Source organism: Hordeum vulgare, chromosome 6H, assembly GCF_904849725.1.
Source record: "Hordeum vulgare subsp. vulgare chromosome 6H, MorexV3_pseudomolecules_assembly, whole genome shotgun sequence".
In the NCBI taxonomy this organism is placed as follows: Eukaryota; Viridiplantae; Streptophyta; class Magnoliopsida; order Poales; family Poaceae; genus Hordeum; species Hordeum vulgare.
The window spans coordinates 106,532,373-106,548,327 of NC_058523.1; positions in this window are offsets into that span (position 1 = coordinate 106,532,373).

Here is a 15,955-nt window from a genome sequence, read left to right on the forward strand (position 1 = left end):
GTGGATGGTTACAAGAACAACGACTATAAACGGTTTACAAGTAGTGAGGAGGAGGATTACTCCAAATTTGTACTCAATGAGAAAAGGCAATCATGAAGTAGGAAAGGGTGCATGTTAGATCGGATTGAGCATGTTAAACAGCTTGATAATCTTCGTCCAGTTCATTGTCGTTGTGGTATTGTGGTTATCGTGTGCCAAGTTAGTATATCAGGATGAATGTTAGGTCTTTTCACACATCATTATGTCCACTTGTCTGCTTTATCTTATATGTACTATTTTCATTTTTGTGTAGAATACTTGCTTAATTTTACTTGCATTGCACAAGGTAACCTACTCGAACTTCTAGTTCCACGCATATGGGTACAAACTTATGAAATACATTGCAATACGACTTAAGACGATGTACGTTGGACCTCAAACAAGGCCACAAAGCATCACTGAGCAGCTACGAAGACGGTGTCACCTGGACAAAACAACGCATATACAGAACATAAGATGACAGACTTGTACAACTTTTGTACTATTTCAATGTTGTTATATCATGTGAACTTGTAAAACTTTTGCACTATGAGTATTGCAATGAAAGATATGTTGTCTTTGTACCTATGTATTGTTGCATCTGAGTATCACTATCAAGGGTAGGTACCTAATCAGAAATAATTAGATCCACGACATTACCAATGGAGACGGTTATTCGTTAGAAACTGGCACATAAATAACTCGGAGTGGTTACACGTTGAAAAATGCATTCATTGTCAATTACATTGGGGTGATTTCTAAAGACATCGTTGTTGTGGAGAGTATTACCGATGCATGCTTCGAGGCGGGTTTAGAAACCACCGTTGGTCCATGTGACAAAATCGTCTCCAAAGCCCAAATTAGCACCAGTGTCTTTAAGGCGTCTCTGAAGCTCTTGGTCTCTTCTCTCTGGGTAGCGTAAAATGTTGGCATTGGATGTCAAGTTGGGGTGACATGCGTCCCTATTTGTTTTCTCTTTCTTCTTTCTTCTTTCTTTTTTCTTTTTTCATTCTTTTTTGTGTTTGTAGTTTTTTTGCTTGATTGTCCTTCAATCAATAAAGTTGTGTGTGGTTTTTCGACCAGTGCTTCGTATAAGTTGGACCAATTCCATTATGCTTATGAAACTAGACACCGGCGTGTTGCAGTGGGATGGTAGTGTAATAAAATATTTTGAAAGAGAGTGGCACACGATAATGAGAAAAATAATAAGAAAATAAAAGTAAGAAATGTTTTGCAGCACAAGATGGCTTGGGTTTAATGTGTAACTCTGAAATCGGTGTCATCGTCTTTCCGCACCAGCATCAACCTCTGAACCTCTAGGTATGTAGATTTGTTTAGTACCCACGTTGGTTTACGTTCCACAGAACATATCGAACAAGGGAAGTAAAAAAAACATGAGCCCTCATCGGGTGATGAGGTCATTGCTATTTATTAGAAGAACTCAAGTAAAAAGGACATGCTATGAGGAAATGAAGTGATGCCTTCACTTGTTAGTCCTAGTATTGTTTCATGGAGAAGTTGAATATTGAATGAGATAGTGAGGATGTGAAGGACCAACCATTTTTCTGCTTCTTCTTTTTGCATGGAGGAGATAATGGACTCACAGTTAGTAAACTGGAGCAAAGAAAAAAAATTGAAAACATAAGTAATGACATGGCATCATAGCAGAGCAAGAAAATTCAGTAGTTTAACTGTGTGTTTGTTGTTATTCCTGAGTTGGCATTTGTGCTTCTCAAAACAAATAGAGTATTGAGGATCTCTCTCTCTCCCTCCCTCTCCTTCTCCCTCCCTTCCTCCCTTGTTGAGATAACTATGTTAAAAATGTTTAAATAGTTGCTACAAATAATTAAATTTAATGAAAATAAAATACAAGCTTAGAAATTAATAAAAGAAAATGTCTAAAATAAAATATATAATTTTGAATTAAAGTTTAAAATGTCAGTTCAAATAAAATATATGAAGGATGACTAACATGAATATATGATATGGCAACGCTACATAAATAAATTAATGTAAAAATAATTGTAATTTATAAGTTAAATACATGGCTCGTTTATGTGGTAGATTTTACGTATTGTTTAATGAAAAATGTATTGTTTAATGAAACATTGAGGTAGACACTTTACATGTTGAGAGAAATGAGACCAAGTTTTGAAAAATTGTAAGAGTGCAAGAACACATCGCCCTCTCCACGAGGTTTCGTAAAACAACAACACATGAAGCGCTCCCTAGGTATACCTACCTCGCAAGAAAAGAAACTCGGGGATTAAGCTAAAGACACGAGAGGTCCTAACCACACCGAGAAAATACATAGGAGCTCATCAACCTCGGTCAGTGTAATTAGCGTTGTAGTACATGACAAAACAAATATCCGAAATACTCTTTAGCCTCGGCACACATGGACGGACGCCGGCGCCACCACATCTCACGGCACACCAAACAGTGTCTCGGCAGCAGAGACGTTGGCGTCAGATCCAGAACGGCGCACCATACAATCAATCAAAACTACACATACGCCAGATAGCTAATCGCCAACAACGCTAGATCGATGGATGGATGGATCAGAGACGGCGAACCAATCGGTAGGCAGACAGCTCACACACGCCCACCCATCTCACCTCATCTCATGCACTGGGTGCGTGCGCTTTCCGCGCGCCGGGCACGTGACAGCGCCCCTGGGACAGCGCTGCGCGCATGTGACGAGCCAACCGATCTTCCTTTCGCCCAAAAGAAAAGGAGAGGTAGCAGCCAACGGATCCGCCCGCCTGTTCACGCATCGCCCGTCGTGATCGAGATTCAGCCCGCCGCGCAAAGCATAATCATCTCTACAGTATCAGGCAGTATGTGTACGTACTGGTGTGACAGGGTGTATCCAATCATGGGTGGTTAGGGTGGAGGTTACGCTTATTAGCGAAGAAGAAGGAGCCAGTGGAACCCAAGTTTAATACGGGTCCAACCTACTGGTGCTGTTGATTGATGGTATTGCTAATCGCTCACTTATTTTGTAGCATCTCCCTTTGTGCTGCATTGTGATCCATTTTTCCCGTTCATGGATTGGAGCGGAAGCTTCTGACCCAGTTCAAGCCGACTGCAACCACCGGGATGCGGTTGTTGGGGGGATGCCGTCGAAAGCGAGGCGCCATCTGCTGATACTGCCTGTCTTTTCGTTGGCCAAGTTTCAGCTGTAATGACGACGGACGGACGAGGCCCCGTTGCCACCTAGATTGGTACATGTGGTTGAAAAGATATCTAACAAATTTATAATTTGCGTTATACGATTCTTGGTTTGGCGGCGAACGCATGAATATGATGGCTGTGTTATTGGATCGGGGAAATCTTTTGATTAGGTCGGAACTGGAACATAGAAACAAGAGAAAGTAGCGATTGAAGTATTTTAGTCTGTTCATAGTGGGAATAACTTAGGTAGTATAATATATTTGGGATTAACAAACATGCTGACGTGACACATATTTAAAGAAGAGAGAGGGGTTAGAGTAATATAGATAGATACAATAACATGTTAAGGCTGCTCATAGTGGGGAGTAACATATAGTAGTATCATTGCATATGTTACTACTGTATGATACTACCTTCATAGTGCATTGTATTATAAACTAGTATCATAGGTGATCTCATTTATTGACATGCATGACACGTAGTAGCATAGCATTTAACATGATACGGTATCTACCTATGTTACTATAACCCTCTCTCTCTTCTTTAATTATTTGCCACATCAGCATGTTTGCTAGTCCCAAGACTATGATACTAGCTATGTTACCTCCACTATGGCCAGCCTAAATGTTATGCTATCATGTGTCACGCATGTCAATAAATAAGGTCATCTTTGATACTATGCATTATGAAGGTAGTATCATACAATAATATCATATGCATGATACTACTATATGATATTCTTCACTATGGCCAGCCTGAAATGTTTAGGATAGGGATCGCCAAAAAGCTACTAGTCTTTTGTCTTGACTCAGGATCAATTCAAATAAAAAGTCAATTATGAACACTTTATGTAGCTTGATTAAGAAACGATTTTCTTAAGCCAACACTCGATAGCTCGAGTTTAGCTCAATAGCTTGATATAATGTAATTATATCATTTTGCGGGAAATATCATAATAATTGTATTAAATAATTCGGATATGTATTAAAGGGAAATAGGATGGTTTACTCTCTTTGTATGATTTTTCTCAACATGGAAGCTTGCACGAAGAAAATTTAGACCTTATTTTGGTATGTGCTGAGTTGTGTGTTAAATATCCTTTTTTTCAACGTTTGATAGTAGACACACTTTTCTTTCCTTTTCTTGATAGTTCATCCAAGATCTCTTGATATTAAGTATTTGTCTTTAGTTGAGAGATAACAAGTCAAACTACCTTCATTGTTTTTATATTATCATCATTTTGATTGGAATATTATTTTATAGTGGTTTCTTATGTTGTGTTTTGTGGTTAATCTTGATCGAGAAAATGCCTTAGGTTGTTAAAAAGTCATCCTATTTAGTTCGAAACTAGCTCGAAATTGACTTGAGATCGATAAATTTGAGCACAAGTCAACGTATACAACTTGACCTTAAGCTTCGCCCAGTTTGACCTTGATCGAATTTTATTATGTGTTGATCTGAGCCCAATCCAATTCCGTCGAACTCGACTCGTTTGTAGCCCTAACATAGGACAATTTTCTATGGTATGTTCTTATATATATTAAGCAAAAACATGTAAAAATAGAGGAAATATTTAAGAGAAACGTCAATCTATCTGATGCGAGATCTAGGGGGCGTTTAAGTTATGTGGTCCAATAGTGAAACATCCTGCTTGAGCATGAACTTTCATGAGTTTATACTTTGAACTTAACTTTTGAAGTTTTTTTCATTTGTATGTTTCTAAATTTTCAGCAGCCAAAAATGACTATGTCCATGGCAATATTATTACGCTACACTTGGTGAGTCTAAATGATTTCATCAAACACGGAGACACCTCTATGTTTGTTTGGAAGAATATTGATGTTTCAGTTTTGCGTGAATGTGCAATTCGAAAAGAGGTGCAATGAAGTTTCATGAGTTCTCTGGTTGCTAAACACACACACTCATAACAATCCACATGCATATGTTTTCTTTTTAAAGATTTCTAGTGCTCACCCTGTCATGTAGTTCTTTTTTCGTGTCTCAATCAAAATTCATTTAAATAGGAGACATGCTTCGATGTCTGTCTTTAGGCAGTTGTACATCCTCATGGAAGAATATCGTGAGTTTTTCTTTGGCACATCCATTTATCTTTGTAGTTGGGGTAGAGTGTTGAAAGATCGATTATGGAAGATTGATCTATCGTGCAAAAGCCAAAGTTGGGAGTGGTAGGAAAAGGCGTTGAGTATATGAGCAAATTACTACAAGATTTAATACAGATAAATAGTAAATAAATCATCACGACAATGACGAAGATTAAACTAATCATGCAGACTAGCATAATAGATGGATAGATCAAATCTATGGCATAAACTAGACATAAAATTCTATCATGATCTCAAACGGAGAGGACAAGATTGCATACGGTGCGGCGGGAGCAGAACCGCCAGCGTTGGTGTTGTCAGCCATGTCGTTGATGAAGAGGTTGTCAAGATCGGGGAAGAAGTCATTGTCTCGGAAGTTGTCGCTGACAGTACTCGCGCGAGTGCGCTCCCCAAAAATCTGATCGTGTATATATATATATATATATATATATATATATATATATATATATATATATATATATATATATATATATATATATATATATATATATATATATATATCCGAAGAGCGTGGATTGGACCAACGTCTGAGTCGGTTACAACCCACGATCCAACGTCTCAGATCGTGGCATGTCTGTTACGGACTCTCCGTTCCTGACCGACAAAAATAAGCGCGTAGGTATGATCTCGGCTCGGCTCAATCGTGCAACCCGCAACGCGTCGTGACGAGGCGTGGCGTGGCGTGGCGAGGCGAGCGAGGAGGAGGAGTGCGTGAGGGCCTCTTCTCTTCTCATGCTCGTACAAGTGTTAGAAGAGCTCACCTTATAAGAAGGTGTAGCTCTCTCCCAACCAGCGTTATGGGGCCAAATTTTAGTCCCACTCACACCACACACATAACCAAGGAAATGGGCCAAGAGAATTTCAGATTTTAGTTGGGATTTGGGCCAAAGGCCTACTAGAAAAAATGCAACAATCCCCCCACACAGTCTCATTGGCACATCTCATCTCGTAGTTCCAAAACATTGTTTATATATCGGTCCTTGATGGAGACTGTTAAGTTGAACTTCCATTTAGAATTGTTTGCTACACTAGATCACAACTTGAATAGTGGATTATGCCTTGAACTACAAGCTTTCTAGGGGGCTAGTTTCACACAAATTCTTGACCAATATTGGGCTGCCGCAAGGCTTCTGTGTGGGTGGAGCATATACGTCATAGTCAAGGGACTTTCATGAATTTATTAGAGAAAACCCAATTCTCATAGACTGCGACGTTGAATAGTCAAATTCATATAGTTGTGTTCCTTAGGAGATGTTGTGCAGGACATACCCAAATAAGCCACTAGGAACACATTAAGATAAGTATCAACCTGCCATGCAAATTATGAGAGTATTGCATCTTCACGGAGTGGGATAAAAAAATATAGGCATACTCTCCTTCCAGCTGCCCAACAACTTGTCTCCCACTTCTACTTCACGGGATCTCCGACCACATAGACTTGGTTACCACTATGGACAACTTATACGATTGGTCTCAAACCCATCTACATCAAGGCATTTTCTATGACACCATGTGATAAACCCTTTGTGAAGGGATCTGCCAAGTTTTTAGTCGTTTGGATATAATCCAACACAATAACTCTGGAGTTCTTCGTTTTTCTGACAAATTTCAATCTCCTCTTCACATGCCTTGAGTATTTTCCATATTCATCAGGATAGCGGGTATTGGATTTTCAATCACACGTAAGTCCATCAAGAGGTGACGAAGCCACTCTACTTAAACAATGGTTTTGTGTGATGCTGTGAGGTCTGCTTCCATAGTTTTCCTCATTAAGATGGTCTGCTTACAATACTTCAAGGAAACAGCACCACCACCAAGTGTAAAAACATAACCATTTGTCGCCTTAATCTCATTAGCATCAGATATCCTGTTTGAGTCACTATAACCCTCCATTACCCTCGGGTACCCGGTGTAGCGAATCCCATAGTTTGCACTGCCTTTCAAATAGCGCATAACTCTCTCAAACGCATGTCAATGATCATCTCCCGGGTTTGACTCAAACCGGCTTAGTTTGCTCACAACAAACAAGATGTTAGTCCACGTGGCACTCGCCAAATACATAAGCGAGCCAATAATATAGGAGTACCTCAGTTGATATCTAGCAATCTGTCAATTCTTTTGAAGCAACACACTAGCATCATATGGAGTTGGAGAAAGCTTGTAGTCGCTATACCCAAAGCGACTCAAGACATTTTCCACATAGTGAGATTGAAGCAATGTAATCCCACCAATCTCATATCTCAGCAGCTTGATGTTCAGAATAACATCTGCTACTCCTAGATCCTTCATCTCAAAACAACGAGATGCGAAATTTTAACCTCTTTGATTAAATCTAGTTTGGTTCCAAAGATTAGTATGTCATCAACATACAAACAAAGAATAACTCCTTCGCCCCCACCACGGCGATAGTACACACACTTGTCAGCTCTGTTTACAACAAAGTCAGCATCAGTTAATGTTCTTTCAATCTTCTCATGCCACTTCTTAGGAGCTAGTTTAAGGCCATATAAAGACTTCAATAACTTGCACACCTATCCTTCCTCGCTAGATACTACCAAACCATCGGGCTGATCCATGTAATTTCCTCATCCAACTCTCCATTGAGGAAATCCGTCTTAACGTCCATTTGATGAATGAGAAGACCGTGTGAGGCAGCCAATGATAGTAGCACCCGAATAGTACTCAGTCTAGCCACAAGTGAGTAAGTATCAAAGAAGCCTTCACCTTCTTTTTGGGTATAACCCTTGGCCACAAGCCATGCCTTCTACTTTTCAATCGTACCATCAGGTCTAAGCTTTTTCTTGAACACCTACTTACATCCCACGGGTTTGCACCCATATGGACGATCACTGACTTCCTAGGTTCCATTAGCTAAGATGGAGTCCATATCACTACGGACAACTTCCTTCTAGTAGTCAACATCAAAAGATGCATAAGCTTCTGAAAGAGTCATGGGTGTGTCATCCATGAGGTACACAATGAAATCATCGCCAAAGGACGTTGAAGTCCCTCGTCTCTTACTCCTTACAAGAGTTTAATTGTCATCCTCCTTAGGATTCTCAATGTGTTCCATCGCAGTGGTGGGTTCAGGAATTACAGAAAATTCCTGAGTAGATAGAGTAGGTATCTCCTGATTTGATGAGTTAGGCATATACTTCATAGGAAATATGTCCTCAAAGAAAGTCACATCATTCGATTCCTTAATTGTACCAACATGCACGTTGGGTACCTCAGACTTTATTATAAAAAATTCTATAAACAATGTATGAAAGGCATAACCGAGAAGAACACAATCCACTGTTTTTGGTCCAAGCTTGCGTTTCTTGGGAATTGGTATATTGACTTTCGCCAAACAACCCCAAGTACGTAGATAAGAGAGTTTCAACCTTTTCCTTTCCCATTTCTCAAATGGAGTAATAGTTTTATGCTTTCTGGGAACTCAGTTTAGGACATGACATGCAGTCATTGGTGCCTCCATCAACCATGACTTGGAGAGACACGATGTGTCTAACATAGTGTTAACCAGATCAGTTAGAGTCGGTTTTTTTCTTTAGGCCACTCCATTTGACTAAGGTGAGTAGGGAGGCGTCCTCTCATGAATTATACCATGTTCCGCACAAAACGAATCAAATTCATTGGAAAAATACTCTACACCATGATCAGAGTTGGGCCATTTAATTTTCTGATCAAGTTGGTTCTCTACTTCAGCTTTATAGTTTTTGAAGAAGTTTAAAGCATGATCTAGTGGAGACATCAATCAACGTCATGAAGCATTTCTTTCCACCTTTTGTCCACATGCCATTCATCTCACCAAGATGAGAATGTATAAGCTCTAGTGGCGCCAAGTATCTTGCCTCTGATGGGACTTGCAAGGTTGCTTAGCTTGCACACACACTTGGCACTTGGAACCCTTGACAGTAGTGAATTTAGGAATTAAAATCATATTGGCTAGCCGTGTCATGCAACCAAAGTTAATATGACAAAGACGTGAATGTCAAACATTGGACTCATTATCATGGAATTATTAATAACTTTAGTGCAAATATCAGAAAAAGACAGACGGAACAAGCCTCCGCACTCATAGCCTTTTCCAACAAATTGTCCATGCTTAGAAATTACAACTTTATTCGACTCAAAAACCAACTTAAAACCGTCTCGACGCAAATGGGAACTGCCGACGAGATTTTTATTGATGGAGGGCACATGATGAACGTTCTTGAGGCACACGATCTTCCAAGAGTAAACTTCAGATCAACCGTACCAACACCTCGAACGATGGCATGTGACCCGTTACCAGGCTCGGCTTTGGCCCGGTGCGAGAGGTGCGATGGCCCTGGGGGCGGCCTAAAGAAGGGACCATAGTATATATATGTTGTATGTACATATTACAAAGTAAAGGTAAAAAAATCCAGAAATAACTCACGTCCAACCCAGCCCACCAAGCAGCCACGCATGAGACAACCATGCTTGTCAGCCACGCTCCATGTACCGCACGGCTAGTCGGTTTTCGTTTCATTTCCTTAACCCTCTCCTGATTCTTCTCAATCAAATCGAAAATCAGGAAGCGACGAACACGCACAGGGAAACAGGGAGCACGGAGAGACAACGCACGGCGGCACCGGCGCATAGCACTGAACTAGGAGCTGAGTTTGGGGATCACGGACAGGCAGCGCATGGCGGCACCGGCGCACCGCACGATGGTACCGAACCAGGAGCTGAGTTTGGGGATCAAATTGGCAAGTTCATCATTCAAAAGGTAATTGTCAGATCAACCTATTCCTAATTTATGCATCAGTTGAAAGGAGTTTCTCAAAACTGAAGCTAGTGAAAAAATATTTAAGGTCAACAGTGTCTCAAGAAAGGCTGAATGGTTTGGCTATGTGTTGCATTGAGAAGAATATGCTGGATAGTATTGATCTTGACACTTTCATTCATTATTTTGCGTCAAAAAATGCACGGAAGTCTCGTTTATCATGATTACTAAAGGTTAGCATGCTATTTTTATATGTTTTAGTAAAAAAGATTAGTTTTATGAATTTATAGCAATTGTACATGTTCATGTATCGAATATGATGCTTCTCTCTGTTGGGCCCATTGGTGAAGTTCGCACCGGGGCCTTTGAAATCACAGAGCCGACCTGCACGCTACCCATCAGCATGGGAGAAGTCCTTGTGACCTGATAAGAAGAAAAACATGGAGGCATCAACACAAACATGTACGTTGGCACCGGTGTCAATTAACCAATCAGGAGAAAGGCACAGTGAAAGGATGGTAGGAAAATTACTGTACCCAGAATCCTTCATATCAGTATCACCGATGACAACATTAGCATACTTGTTGCTCTTCTCAGGTTCATGCTCCTCATAGAAGTTAGTACATCTCGGGGCCCGGTGACTAGGATCACCGCAGACATGGCATAGTCCCCTCCCATTCTTATGAGAATTCTTCGTGAAGTTGGTAGAGTGTGACAGCTTGTTCTTAGCAACATAATTGCCTTTTCCCTAAGATTTGTTCTTGTTATTTTGGGGCTTGTTGAGATGGAATTTGTTCTTATGTACCATGTGGGCACTAGAAGCTCCCTAAACAGCTTGCGCATGTGTGTCTTTTGCTCTCGCCTTCTCTTCAACATCAAGAAATCCAATGAGATCTAAAATGGAAAACTCCTGTCTCTTGTGTTTCACAGAAGTAGCAAAATTGTTCCACAAAGGTGGAAGCTTGGCAATGATGCCTCCGGACACAAACTTGTCCGGGAATACACACTTGAAGTACTCAAGCTCCTTCGCTAGAGATTGTATCTCATGAGACCGTTGAACAACATAGTGCTCATCAGTCATCTTGTAGTCATAGAATTCTTCCATGATGTACAACCCGCTGCGAGCAAATGAGGCTCCAAACTTGGCCTCCAGCGCAACCCACATATCCTTGCAGCTATCAAACGGTATATACGAATCCACGATGGAATCGTCAAGAACACTTAGAAGGGCGCCCTTGAAGAGGGTATTGATCTTCTCAAAAGCTTCCCGATGTGAAGGATTAGGATCGCCCTCATGCTTGCCCTTGGTGGCGTCATAGCAATACATGGTTTGAAACTAGTAGACTGCTCTCATGCACCACCTCTTATATTGCACCCCCTTGAAGGTGGGCGGCTTCAGATGCGCAACAAAACCACTTGGAGTAAATTGCCTATAATTATGTTTTTGGATTGTTGAGTATATGAGCAAATTACTATGATATTTAATCCGAATAAACATTAAATAAGTAATGACGGCAATGACGGAGATTGAACTAATCATGCAGGCTAGCATAGTAGACGAATAAATTAAATATATGGCACAAACTAGACATAAGAATTTTAGCATGATCTCAAACAGAGAAGACAAGATTATATAAGGTGCAGCGGGAGCAGAACTGCCAGCATTGGTGTTGTCAGCCATGTCATTGATGAAGAGGTTGCCGAGACCGGGGAGGAAGTCGTCATTCAGCGAAAAGTCGCTCCCAGAAGTCGCACGAGTGCGCTCCCCAAAAACCCGATCGCCCCTCTCCCGTATAGGATCATGAGAGGTGGGGTTCCAGAGGCCTGTTGTCCCTTCTTGGGGTGCATGATGGAAGGAGGGATGGAGAAGACTTGGATGGCAGTGCGATGATATGGAACATTGTGAAACCATGTGTTTTGACGACGGCTAGGGTTGGTAGAGACCTCACGTATATATATATGCGCGTCCGAAGAGACGTGGACTCGACCCACGTCCGAGTCGGTTACAGCCCACAATCCGACGTCTTAGATCGTGGCATGTATGTTACGGACTCTCTGAGTTAGTTGCTACGGCAACAAAAGTTCTTCCCCGGCAGTGGTGCCAGAGATCCTTCTGTCGTCTCTTGGGCTTGCGTTGGTTCTTCCCTTGAAGAGGAAAGGGTGATGCAGCACAGGAGCAATAAGTATTTTCCTCAGTTTGAGAACCAAGGTATCAATCCAGTAGGAGAATCTCGTCAAGTCCAGAGTACCTGCGCAAACACAAAAGAGCTTGCACCCAACGCTATAAAGGGGTTGTCAATTCCTTCAAGATTGTTTGCAAAGTGAGATCTGAAGGCGGGAAGTGCAACGAAGTAAAAAGTGTAAGGCTGAAAATATGGTGTGGAGTAGACCCTGGGGGCCATAGTGTTCACTAGAGGCTTCTCTCAAAATAGCAAGTATTACGGTGGGTGAACAAATTACTGTCGAGCAATTGATAGAACCGCGCAAAGTCATGACGATATCTAAGGCAATGATCATACATATAGGCATCACGTCTGAGACAAGTAGACCGATACTTTCTGCATCTACTACTATTACTCCACACATCGACCGCTATCTAGCATGCATCTAGTGTATTGAGTTCATGACGAACAGAGTAACGCCTTAAGAAAGATGACATGATGTAGAGGGATAATCTCAAACCAATGATGAAACCCCCATCTTTTACCCTTGATGGCAACAACATGATGCGTGCCTCGCTACCCCTTCCGTCACTGGGTAAGGTCACCGCACGGTATGAACCCAAAACCAAGCACTTCTCCCATTGCAAGAATCATAGATCTAGTTGGCCAAACAAAACCCACAACTCGAAGAGAATTACAAGGATATGAAATCATGCATAAGAGAGATCAGAAGAAACTCAAATAAGATTTATAGATAATCTGATCATAAATCCACAATTCATCGAATCTCGACAAACACACTGCAAAAGAAGATTACATCGGATAGATCTCCATGAAGATCATGGAGAAGTCTGTATTGAAGATCCAAGAGAGAGAAGAAGCCATCTAGTTACTAGCTATGGACCCGTAGGTCTATGGTGAACTACTCACGCATCATCGGAGAGGTCATGGTGTTGATGAAGAAGCCACTGTATCCGAATCCCCCCTCCGACAGGGCACTAGAACGTGCCCTAGATGGGATCTTGCGGAGATAGAAGCTTGCGGCGGCGGAAAAGTACTTTCGATGATCTCCTGATTTTTTTGGGATTTTTAAGGAATATATAGGCGCAAAACCTAGGGCAAAGGGGCCTTAGGGAGCCCACAAGCCAGGGGGCCGCGACCTCCCCCCTGGCCGCACCATGAGGGCTTGTGGGGTCCCTGGTGGGCCCCTGCCCTGATTCTCCGGCTCTCTGATCTTTTTCTGTTCCGGAAAAAATCTTTTTGGCAGTTTCCTTCCATTTGGACTCTGTTCAAAATCCTCCTCTGAAAGGGGTCAAAACCATGGAAAAAATAGGAACTGGCACTTGGCACTGAGTTAATAAGTTAGTCCCAAAAAATATATAAAAGGCATGCAAAACATCCAAAGTTTGACAAGGTAATAGCATGAAACCATCAAAAATCATAGATACATTGAAGACGTATCACTAGTTCGGGACTAGGGGGGTCCTCGAGCCACCGGTCTATCTCTATAGGCCGTACAAGTGGGCCGCTTTATACTTGTGATGTGCGTTGGGTTTTTCGTGAAGAGGAACGGGTAATCGTAGCACAATGCGGGTAAGTATTTCCCTCAATTAAGAAAACAAGGTTTATCAAGCCAATATGAGTATCAATCCCGAGCCGTCTTCAGCGGCTGCACACAAAAGAGCAAACAACTTGCACCCAACGCGGGCAAGAGGGTTGTCAATCCCCTTGATCTCGTTATTTGCAAGCAAATGAGGCATGTAGATAATTGTAGATAGTTTTGACTTGCAAAATAAAATAAAATACAAATAATAACACAAAGGAAATTATAAGTTTTCTAAATATATAAGTGAATAAAGCCGGGGGCCATAGTGTTCTCTAGTGGCATCTCTCATGAAAGCAACATATGGTGGGTAAGCAAATTACTGTTGGGCAATTGATAGCATAATATATAGTTATGCAAACTTCATATAGTAAATAAGAAAACAAAGATTAAAAAATGAATATTATTCTTCTTATTGTATGTGGAACGTTTCCTCAGCCCCCCGGTCTCTTCAACGATATTTTTCGGCCAATGGGTTTTTTAGTCTCACCACATCCATTTTCGCACTTCTCCGTATGCTCATCAACTACCTTATTTTACTTACTTTCTGCATCAATTTCACCTTGATTTACTTACCAAATATTTACTTATTTAATCACGAACAAAATTCGATAAACATTCATTTACACAACCCGCCCATGATTTGATAAACATATAACATGAACATATAAATAACAAGGTAGTGTACTAAACCCAATATTTATACCCATTACAAACCACGGACGTCGTCCCAATAGGGAAAAAATTAAACAAAGATTATGGCAACTGTGAGACAACCATGAGGATTTACCATTTGGAGTAAATCCCATCCATTTTCTCTTATCGAGTAAGTAAAATACAATCCAATTATAATGCCCACGCGTATAGTATATTTGTACTTCGCCCACACACATTAATCTTTGTCTATTATGTTTGTACAAATCTTTAAAAAATATGTTGGAATTTTAATACCACGTAGGCATAACGTGTTGTGTGGGTGTTAGAGCGCTCGCCCACAGGACCCACAACACACGGTTGTCAGGTGTGCCATGTGGGCGAACCAGTTCCGGTCCACATAGTCATCATCCAATCCACGCGCGTGTCGGTGAACTCCTCTTTGTCCACACGACGCTCGTACGGTGCTAGATGACAACTACAGTTATGCGTATGTGACAACTATATGTGTCAAAACTGGCAGATCTCGGGTAGGGGGTCCCGAACTGTGTACCTTGGATCGATGGGTTGCACGAAGAGAACTCACTAGCAATTGGTTTATCATAATTTTGCCTTTTGAAAAGATTAGCAAGTGGATGAGGATCCATATCAATAGATTTTTAGCAAGAGAAGATGCAAGCAAATAGAAGGCACATGGAAACACAAGCAAATATAGCAAACAAGCAAAGAGGCAAACTAAAAAAGGGCAAATAAAACGGAATTTTTTGTGAAGTGGGGGAGAGGAAAACGAGAGGTAAAAGGCAAATAATGTAAATGCAAGAGATGAGTTTGTGATGGGTAATTGGTAGGCTTGATCTTGCTATGTATCCTCCCCGGCAACGGCGTCGGAAATCCTTCTTGCTACTTCTTGAGCTTGCGTTGGTTTTCCCTTGAAGAGGAAAGGGTGATGCGACAAAGTAGATAAGTATTTCCCTCAGTTTGTTGAGAATGAAGGTATCAATCCAGTAGGAGGAACAAGCAAGTGTTGGAAATATGCCCTAGAGGCGTTGATAAAATAGTTATTATTATATTTCCTATTTCAAGATAATCGTTTATTGTCCATGCTATAATTGTATTGAATGAAAACATAAATGCATGTGTGGATATATAGACAAAACTATGTCCCTAGTAAGACTCTAGTTGACTAGCGAGTTGATTAAGTATGGTTAAGGTTTCTGACCATATGCAAGTGTTGTCACTTGATGAGTGGATCACATCATTGAGAGAATTATGTGATGGACAAGAGCCAAACTATAAACATAGCATGTGATCGTGTCATTTTGTTGTTATTTTTTTCAGCGTGTCAAGTATTCATTCCTATGACCATGAGATCATGTAACTCACTAACACCCGAGGAATACCTTGTGTGGATCAAACGTTGCAACGTTACTGGGTGACTATAAAGGTGCTCTAGAGGTATCTCCAA